Consider the following 10970-nt stretch of genomic DNA (forward strand, 5'->3'; position numbering starts at 1 on the left):
TAATGCCACTTTCTGTCCTTGTTAATTCTCTTTGCTCTGAAGTCTACTTTGGCTGATTAATATAGACACTCCAGCTTTGCTTTGATTAATGTTTGCATAATATACCTTTTTGCATTCTTGAACTTTAGGTTACCTATATCATAACCTATATTTGAACTGAGCCGCTTGCAGACAGCACATAGTTGGATCATACTTTTTAATCCATTTTGCCAATCTCTGTCTTTTAATTGGTGTGTTTGAGCCATTTACATGTATTTATTTATTTATTTATTTATTTATTTATTTATTTATTTATTGTTAAGAGTTTGGCTTTTTATCGAACATGTTACAAAAGAGGTTTAGTCAGAAAGACCAAAGTCTCTGTCATCATCAGACTCCTCTGATTCTTCTTTCTTTGCTTTCACCACCTTCTTCTTTGCAGCTGGGGTAGTGGTGGTGGAGGGAACAGGACCTCCTCCTGGGGCAGTGTGGCTACTGGGGCAGAACCACCAGCCCTGACATTGCAGATGGGCCACCTGATGTTGACATTGGCCAGGCCCTTTGCAAATAAGCTGGGTCAGAAGGGTTCAACATTTACACCCACTGCTTTAATGGGCACATTGATCTTATCCTCCATTACCGGCAATTCATCGTTGTGCAGGATGAGGGCTGAGTCCATGCAGATGTGCTCCCAGACAGAGGCCATGGTGCAGTCAAGTAGCTGGATGAAGTAAAGCTTCCTCTGTACAATGGAGCACTTCAGTGGCAGCTGAGGAAGAGGGGGTTAAGCTATTTACTTTTAAAGTAATTCATGGTATGGTAGAATTTAGGTCAGCTGTTTTATTGTTTTCTGTCTGTTCCCACTGCTTTTTGTTTCAGTTTTCCCTTTCATGCATTGCTTTTTGGAGTATTTTTATGATGGCTGCTTGAAAACCTTGTCATTTAATTTCAACATCTGTGTGATCTTGGCAGGGCATATGTTATTGTCTTTCCTCATTTGAGTTATGGTTTTTCTGGTTCTTGGTATAATGAATGATTTTGGATTGATTCCTGAACATTTTGAGTACTAAGTTAAAAGAATCGGGTTTCTTTTTAAATCATATATTGTAGCAGGCAATCAACCCTGAACATGTCTCAACTCCATTTTGCGGACTGTGGTTTGAATGTCAATTTAGTTTCAAAACCTTTGCAGTGTTATTTTGGTCTCCCTCACCTGTGTGCTTCTCGGAGTCCAATCTGAAAATGTGGTATTGCACACCATATTTCAGTTCTATAAGTATTTGCTGTGTTTATTTTGGCAGGTTTCATGCACATGAGCCATTTTTCAGGGGGGTGGGGTGAGAGCAAGCAATCCAGGACTTTAATCATAGAATTAAAGGAGTCCTTTTTTCTACTTTGTTCCTCTCCATAATTCTCCCCCCAAGTCTCTAGTGTGTTGTCATTGCTTAGTGCCACCTGAGCCACATTTTAAGCCCTCAGTAACCATGTATGGCTGGCGAGTTCTGTATGGGACAGGGCAGATATAGAAAATTTCCATCATCTCAGGAAGTTCTATTGTATAGGGCTGGTATACATGAATATCTTTCTCTTCATGAGCTTAAATCATTCCCGCTTCTCTTAAAAATGATAACTTATAGAAACAAACGTCAAAAATAAGGAGAATGAGAAAAAAGAAATTTTAAACTTGAAGATTAAGAAAAAAAAAGAATACCCAAATAGAGCAAATCTTAATTAAAAAAAAAAAAAAAAGGAGAACGAGCTTCTAAACACAGGCTATCCTAGTCCTGGTATTTCGATTGTTTCATGTACCAGAGACCAGGATGTCTTCTCAGAGCTGTGTTTCAAAAGCAGTAGGTTGGTGCTTCAATTGCCAGTCCCTTAACCTCATTCTCGGGTGTAAAAGAGACATTTACCATCAGACCTTAGGGAGCAAAAGCCACTTGAAAACAATGTGGAATTCAAATGCTACTTCAAAATACTGTGCACCCAAAAAAATACACACTTGGGTGTGGCAAGGCTAGCCTCCTTGCCAGTTTTAGACTTGTCCAAATTAATGAATATCAAGCCCCTACAGGGACCTCCAGTTATGGGATCCCCGCTCCCGCCCAGGCCTTGATGATATGCAACTCAGTGCTCTTCTGGTCAGTGAAGAAGCAACATTGTGGATCTCTGCCCTTGTTCATCCTTCAGTTTGATGGACAAAAGAGAGAACCCGGATGCTGTCCTGAAAGCTTCTGGAAGTGTGAGCATCTAGTGAAGAAATGAAGGCAGTCCCTAGCTCCAGCCTTCTGGAGAGGAGAGAGAAACTGTCAGGGGAGTGAAACTGGAAATCTGAGAAGTAAAGAAAGGTAACCTAGAGAGCAGTGGAGAGGGGAGTAAAGAAGGAACCCTGAGGCACTAGGAGGCAGGGGACAGTTCAGAGCTAATCTTACAATGGGAAAGTCCTTTCTAGAGACTCTCTGGAGGCAGCCACTGGGGGGTAGAAATGGTTGGGACAGAAGTTGCTTTCTTCAGAACAATCCACACACTGGTTTCTCCTCATAGAATTTTCCCCAGAACTAGGGTTTTCCTTTCTTAGTACGCAACTCAGAACAAATTCCCGAAAGAAGTGTTAAAAAAAAATTGTACTCTCTTCTTATACCTTTTGCCAAAATTTCTCTAAGATTCTCAAATTTCATCTCGATGCCTCTCTACCTTTATCATCACTACATAAGGGAGATAACAAGCATTATACCTGCTATGTGTATGTTTTCATTACCAGTATCACATTTAAAACAGAATTTAATCTAATTATTTTAAAAAAACAGGTTTTCAATCCAAATATGATTGAAGAAAAGGGAATATGGCCACCCAGAAGTGAAAGAGATACATTAAACCAAGAGGAAAACTAACAGTATTATTTTGGTGTGCTTATTAACAAATCATAATTAAAAACCTAACAACAGTTTTCAGAATCAACAGACTTTTTCCCAAAACGGTGCCAGAATGTGGTAGAATCAGTTCGACTGGGGCTCATATGAAACCAGAGAGTTCTTGTTTTATTATTTAGTACCTGGAAAAATGACTCAAGGTCTCAGCTTCAATAATGGGGAAGAAATCATAATGCCTATCGTGCAAATTCATTAGTAGGGTTCCATGAGATAGTGCATGTGAGGTGCTTAGCGTACTGCTGGCACAAACCTGGCACACATCGAATGTCATCTTTCTTCTTTTCTCCCTTTATAACCCTGTGATACCATCACTTCTGTTGGGCCTTCACCCTTTCTGCTATCCATCCATGCTGCGGGACAGGTGCTCTCTTCTCTTCTGAGCTTCCTATTCTCTTGAATAAAACCCTAATTGTGACAATTATCATGTGTTTTATAAGTAGGCATTGTTTTTATCGATTCAAATAATGTATTTAAAAAAGGTGCCTGGGGCAATAATGGATTGGATTCAATAGCTTTTTGACTCTTGCAGTTCCCCCATTTGTCCACTGGGTTTGCTGGTGAGCAGTTGAGTCACATTTACTTTACGGGGCTAATTCAGTGTTCATGTTTATTTTACAGTGTTTATATTTATTCCCAATTATTCTAACCCACTGAAAGAAAGCAAGGCCCTTAATAAAAGAGAGCATGAAGTTCAATTTTCACATGAGTCACACTTGTGAGTAGTGGGTTCTTTTGTCTCGGGCTCAGCGCATGGGCCAAATCAAGAGGACGGGAAGAATTTTGGGCGTGTACACAGCGGGAGCACTGCGTTAAGTTGATAGTATTGAAGAAAATGAAGCTCTCCTGTAGTCTGTGTAGAGAGTAAAACGAGGAAGAATCATTTTATATCCAAGGGAAGGATTTACCGGGTTATAAATATGATAAACCTTTCTTAATATTAGTGCTTTGAGCTTGCTCAGTGACTTTCAGCAGTGGATTCCAGAGCGCTTCTCTGACAGTAAGCCCCCGCACCCTCAGGATGAAGGCATTATTCCATTTTATAGTTAGGGAAATGAATGCAAGGAGTGATTTGCTCGTGAACACAGAATAAGTCCCCATCATGCTTGTATCTCAAGAACTCAGACCAAATCTAACCTCTAGGCTACTCTTGCCCCCACATAATTATTTTGTAAAAGGAAAACAATGATTTTAAATGTATATTCAGTTAAGCATAAGGATACATCCCTTTCCACCTGTTTTAACACGTTTTTGAAGTTTTGCTTATTTTTCCATTGGCAGGATTTTCAGATGATTAGCTCTGAGTGTCTTTTGTTTTAAGTGATTCATGCAGGGGATGAGAGAGATTTGATGATCAAGAATCTTTCCACTAGTTCATGTTCAGTCTAGTTGGGTGGTGACCAATAGGGGCTATTCCAATTCTGAGAGAGGTAATACATTGGTCATCTTATCTTAGTCTTGGGGGGGGGGGAGCATAGTTCCAAAATGAAAAATGACAGAATTTGTATCAGGTCATTTGGGTTCTATGCAGGAGAGTCTTATTGAAAACCTATGAAGATGGACATAAAAGTACAGAAAGAATTAGTTTTAGAAACAGAAAATGAACAAAAATGTGGGACAAGTCCACCGGAAGAAGGAGCATGAGAGAAAGGTGGAGCATGAGGAATGAAGTAGTCAGCAAGGCTGATACCACCAATGTTAACCTGCAAACAGATTTCAGGAGAGGCATGTGACCTCCCTGGACCGGGGGGATCAAAAGAAATAGGCAGCCAGGTGATGAGGAAATGGGCAACTAGGAAGACAATTTTATCACACGAATGCCCTAGAGAATAAGATATAATAAAATATATCCCTAGCTTCTAGATGGGAATTTGCATCTGTGTAATTGTCTACCATACTATGCGCAACAGATCAAAAAGTAATTGTAAATCGTCACTGAAATAAAGGACAACATTTAACTATTAAGACTATAAATGGAGTAATAATTGAACATCATTACCCATGCAGGGCACTGCATTATTCAGGCTTTATTTAATACCTCCATCCCATCTGCAAATGCACAAAAGCTTTGGAGGCAATATGTAGCCTCTATCCAATCCTCATCAAAGGGGAAACACAAGCTTTAGCAGCCGGCAGGTCGCTCCCTATTTCTTCTTTCCTTCCTCTCAGTTTGTAGGATCCAGACACAGGAAGTGATATTTACTCCTTGGTCTTACTAAAACAATGATCAACACTGTGAATGTACTTCACTCGAAATGTTGACCACAGAGGGGAAACATTCCCACAGGAATATTTATAAAGCTTGTGCTTTCGTTTTTGAACATGCAACTGATGTTTCTCACAATTTTTAAAGAATCAAGGACAAATTGACATTTCAGTTAAAGGAGAAATAAGCCCCAGAGAACCAGAAGAATCCCCCCAAGCCTTGTCCAGATATATGCATGGTTCTGAGTCTGTGGAAAGGGACAGATAGCAATTGGAAAATGCTTTTACGAAAGGGACCTTGGGCATAAAATGAGTAAAACATGATTTGAGACCATCTCACCCAAATTCTATTCAACATTCCCTTGTGTCCTAGAACACCTGCGTCCGTGTTACCATGCAAACTGCATGTCTGGGGCTTACATGTCCATTTTTTCCAGAAACAAGGAAAATAGCACTGCGTAAACAGACCTTCTGTAGCACCTCTGCTGCTCGCTTCCTGTGACCTTCCTTTTGGAGAAAGTCAGACCTTGAGCCATGGTTTCCATACTTGCTCAATAGCACTTGATGCCCCAGCGTAGAAACAGACAAAACATTATTTCACTAGTGTATTTCTTCTATATAATTAATTTATAACATCGACTTATTATTAAGTCCATCGTTGAGCACTACCAGTATTTTTACTTAGAAAGTAATTTGAAATCAGTCTCAGTATTTCCTTTTCTGCTATACTTCATTTTGTTTGCACAGTACTAAGAAAAATCCTAATTCATCCATAGACGTCTTTACAAAGGGTAACACTTCCGCATAGCTCCCCTTGCAATCTCCACGTACTCTCCGAAAAAGTAGGTAGGAATACTTCATTTCAAAAACTATCATCAACGATATGTAATAACTGTCCATTCCCCCTCATAAATATAAAAGCCAGAAGAGAAGCACCCGAATTTACTATTTATACTATCGATCAAGGTAGCTTGTCATTTGTTTTTGCACGGATGTGTTGTTACGTGGGGAACAGAGCATGTTCTGGGCAGATCCCCAGGCCTGACACAGCATTTAACCGAGCCCAGCATTCCTATAACACCATTGTGTGCTCGTACGTGAACACACATGAGTGGGCCTGACTCCTTAAAGGAACATTTAAGCACCATTATATTCCTAATCAACGGCACATTCAGAAATAAAAAGTATTGTCAGAGAAGGCAGGAGAAGTTATAGTCTGAGTCTACACAAAAATGAGTTAACCTGAGTGTACAAGTTAAGACATGAGTGGTGTCGAAAGAGTTAACTCAATATACAGCACATGGAACACACCTGCCATTTCTATTCTTTTCTCAAATAAAATTTACATCAAACGTTGGCAGCTCCCTGAATCACTTTACAGAATTCTTCTAATATCTGACACACAGCCTGGCCCAGAATCCGTAATAAATGTTTGTTGAGTGGATGACAGATTCTAGTTTAAAAATTCACTGGCATAGTAGAGCAAAGGTTTCTCAAGAGCCCCTTGTCCTCTCCAGGGGACGCAGAGAGAGAACCAAGTCACTCTGCAGTTACCCCCTCTGGCACTTAACCATCTTTACAGCTGATCTCTCATGCCTGCTTGACAGCGGAGGGTCTTACACGTGTGACTGCAGGTCTGTAAGGGAGATATTATTGTTATCCTATTATTACAGCTCAAAAACCAAAATAAAATAATATTTATTAGGGTCTACTAATGAGTAAAGTGTGGAATTGAGACTCAGAACCTGGGCCATGGAGCCCCCGAACCCATGCTTCCCCTACTCCTTCTCTCTGCTCTGGTGCTCTTTACCTCTCCCTCCGTTTCCCACGTCTCCCACAAACTGAAAGCACTACATATCCTTTAAAGCCCACTTGGATTTGGGTTAGTCAAGAAGAGCCATTGGGTCTCATAGTTGCACTTGCTTGCACATAAAGGATTGCAATAATAATGTATATTGTGTATACGTATATATATTATATAATAAAAAAAGCAGAAACATATGATATGTCTACACATCACATGTATAGAATAAGTTTTTTAAGGTTTGGCCTAAAGTACATTTCTTATCATATCAGGGCATTTCGCAAGTGAGAGCTTTCCTATTCAGAAATGAACATTTTATTCTTTCCTCTGTAAGTTTTGTTTAAAGAACATTTTTTGAATGTTTTCTTCCCCTAGATAATGGAGAGTGTACTAACCAAATAAACATAGAATATTATAGTTGCCCTGCTGATAATTTTGCTAAAACTCTGAAAAATCATTTCTTGCATAAATAAGACTAGAGACAATAGTCCAGGATCAGGGTTTCTCGGCGCACAAAGTAGGCTTTGTCCGGTGGATGTTTTCCTTGGGTTTTTTCTCCTTGATAGAGTGCTAACAAAAGTATAACTTTCCCACTTTGTTCCAGAGGTGGGGGGTTGAAGTCTATTGAGGGCAACTTTGTGCCTTATCTAAGCCTCTCACAGTGGGTCACTTAGGAGGGAAAGCCCCGATTCCTTGGTCCCTGGACAGGAAAGAGGGGCCACGGTGGGGACTGTTCTCTGCTTAAAGGGATCTGGCAGGTTTGCATAGAGGAAGATGTTTATCCCTGTTTATGGCGTATCCCTTGTCCCTCTATATTTCCCAGGGCTGGTGTTACTTTTTATAGCCTATCTGACTGTCTGGAAAGGGGCCTTGGAGTTCCATGCCTTAGAAAGCAAAAAGGAAGGGAGGGAAATCTTCAGTAATGCTATCTGCAGAACAGTTTCTGGCTTTCAGAATTTACAGAGCAGGTGAATTCTATGTGTGTGTATGTGTATTGCCTGTTCACATATATGTGGTACATAGGATGTGGGAGCTTTTCAAATGGATGACTTCATTGAAAGAATCAAAAGCTTTTCCTTTATATACTCTTGCAGCTTCTTTAGTATATTGAATATATTGTAAAATGAATATTGATTATTAGTAATTAGATTGAAAATTACATTCTAATGTCATTTTGTGATCTAAGAAACTGGGAGGATCCCACTGTCGTTGAGTTTTAAGCATACCTAAGGAAAACACCCAAATTCCTGTGATCTACTTTTACTTTCATCATTGACATTATGATTTTAGTAAGAAAAGAAAGGAAACTTCCAAGGAGAGTTTAATTTTAAAGAGGATGCAGGGTATCTTTTGGAAAGATTCTCTTAATCATCTGGATTAATCCTGACTTTCAACTCCAGATAAGAAATAGGATATCCCATAAGGAGGATTTGCAGCATGTAGGGAAGATTTTGCCAACCAGGAAAGGCTCCCAGGGTCTGAGTTATTAAAGTTAAATTTATTGGTGATTATGCCTATTTCCTGTATAAATGAAACTTCAAAACAAACACTTGAAAAAGTCAAGAGAAGTCAACTAAATGGCATGGTTTTCATAAGTATAAAAGAAGTGGCCATTTTCAAAGGGCCTCATGGCTTGGCAGATTGAATAAAATGAATGTGAGAGCTTACTGTTAACCCCAGACAAATGCTGACACAGTTGTACACACACACACACACACACACACACACACACACACACACACACACAGAGAGTTCACGAGAAATAATGGACAAACTGCCTGGAGATACACAGCTTTAATCCCATCAAGGGGCTCTTGTGACATTGTAAACCAAGTAACTAGAGTTTGAGTAGTTGAGGCTGTCCCTAGACCTTCTGGATGGGATTAACTCCATGTAATTCTCTATAGCCTTCTCTAATTGGTTAAGATGTGTGAGAGGCCATGCATAATGGAATCACTTAGCCATCTGCATCTCACACAGGTCACTTCAAATGGAAAAAAAAATTATCATGAGAAGAGAAGCCAGCAATTGGCTTCTCTTATAGAAATACAGTATTTACTCTTCTCCCAGACGCCATGACCAATCAAAGCAGCGAGCGCCATTGCTGCTCCATGGGCAATCCCACGGGCGGGAGAAGGGGCCGCTGGGCTGTAAAGGAGCCCGCAGGAAGCAGAGCCACGCGCCTCGGTCTGCACGTGCAGTGCTACCTTTCGGTAAAAGTAAATGCGAAGCCACATGCCCCTATACACGCTGGTTTCATAGAAAATAGATCTCCAAGAAGTTAAGCTGTAACAAAAATAACCTACTCCAGATGAAACGCTTGTCCAAAACTGTACCTGTTACCTCCTAAAATACTTCACTCATTTGGTCAAGTTTAGGAAATAATAAAATCGTCAGTATGCCACCAAGATCACGAGATCAGCTTGCTCGTTGAATCTTTTCATTGTTCCCCTTGTTTGTGACAGTGCCATATAAACACGACTCGAACCCACAAGTCGTTATAACAGTAACCTCAAACAAAAGCCTGCTCCGGTATTGTACAACGACCACGGGACGCCTAATGCTCACTCCTTATTCAGGCTGAATACACCTGAATGAACCCCGACGCCCATATGCTGTTGAGACCAGGCATCCGTGTGCCTCCAAAGCAGTGAACTTGCACATATGTACCTGAGCCGAAATCACCAGGAAGACACCTAACCTACTGAGCCATCCGGGCGCCCAGAGATCTACATTTTTGAGAGAGCTGAGTGAATTTAATTATTTGAGTGCCTGCTTCTTTTGATGTGATGATTGGAAAAGATGTGGGAGAAAGAGTGGTTTTCTTGGCAAATAGGATTGGAGGTTACAAAAAACAAAACAAAACAAAAACATAGGAGCACATAATAAGACGAGGTGATAAAATGGGCTTAATTTTTGTAATTAACGGTAAGAGAGACATAAAAATCACTCATAAAAATTAGACTACATTCTAGAATACATTCTAGAATGAATGTATTTAAGAGCCATGTTTTTTTTTTAAGTAAGTTCCTTGAGCCACCTCCATTTAATTCATTCAGTGTCCTTATTAAAAATGCTTCCCCCCCACAGTACCTTTTCATCCTCCATCCTCCTTGCTTGATTGACAAGAAGTAATCCTTGTCTGTTATGTGCTGGGCCTTCCCCTAAACTCAGAACTGCTTTAAGATGAGGACTGTACTTCACTGATATCTCCGGAGCTCAGCAGAGAGTCTAGCAGATATCCGTGCTGCATGAATTAATGCTGATTTTAAGAAAGTGGAATTTCATATGATTTCACCACTAAATCTAAAATAGTTACTATCATGCGTTCACGTCAGATGGGTCTGAGAATATCGTACTGCCGTCCGACCTGAACACCTGAGCCAATGCTCACGTCCTGTTCACAGTCAAGGGAAAGGGAACGAACGTACATCAGGCACTAAGTGCCAGGAATGATGATGGCCTCTTCAAACAGTGTCTCATTAAGCGTTACAATCCCACTACGAGGAAGAAATTGCTTCCCATTATGGAGCCAAGGTAGTAGAAACTCAAAGAGGTTAGGCTGCATACCCAATTTCTCAGAGCTACGAAGTGGTCAAGAAAGATGAACTACACCCAAGGAGTCCTCTTGTCCCCTGTTGCAAGCTGGCATCAAATGGACATTATCCATGCCTCAAGTATTTGATTTATCCTGGACCTGCCCTAGAAATTAAGAAAAGTCCCAAGACAGGGCAGTTGATTCTATACCCCCTATCCTGGGTTTTCCAATTAGGTCATTCAGGCTATTCAGAAGTAGTTATTTCCAGGGGCGCCTGGGTGGCTCAGTCCATTAAGCGTCTTACCTCAGCTCAGGTCATGATCCCAGGGTTCTGGAATCAAGTCCCGCATCAGGCTCCCTGCTCAGTGGGAAGTCTGTTTCTCCTTCTCCCTCTGCTGCTCTCCCTGCTTGGGCTCTCACTCTCTCTCTACGGCTCTCTGTCAAATAAATAAATAAATAAATAAGTAAATAAATAAATAAGTAGTTATTCCAAAGCACCCCACCTTAGAGCAGATGG

General features: G+C 40.5%; 1 pseudogene; it reads right to left on the reverse strand.

Annotated features, from left to right (window-relative positions):
• Window positions 1-299: 299 nt before the first annotated feature.
• LOC123797565 (large ribosomal subunit protein P1 pseudogene) lies at window positions 300-715 on the reverse strand (annotated as a pseudogene).
• Between the last annotated feature and the right edge of the window lie 10255 nt (window positions 716-10970).

Source organism: Ursus americanus, chromosome 11 (assembly GCF_024610735.1).
Source record: "Ursus americanus isolate L20-20 chromosome 11, mUrsAme1.1.p, whole genome shotgun sequence".
NCBI lineage: Eukaryota > Metazoa > Chordata > Mammalia > Carnivora > Ursidae > Ursus > Ursus americanus.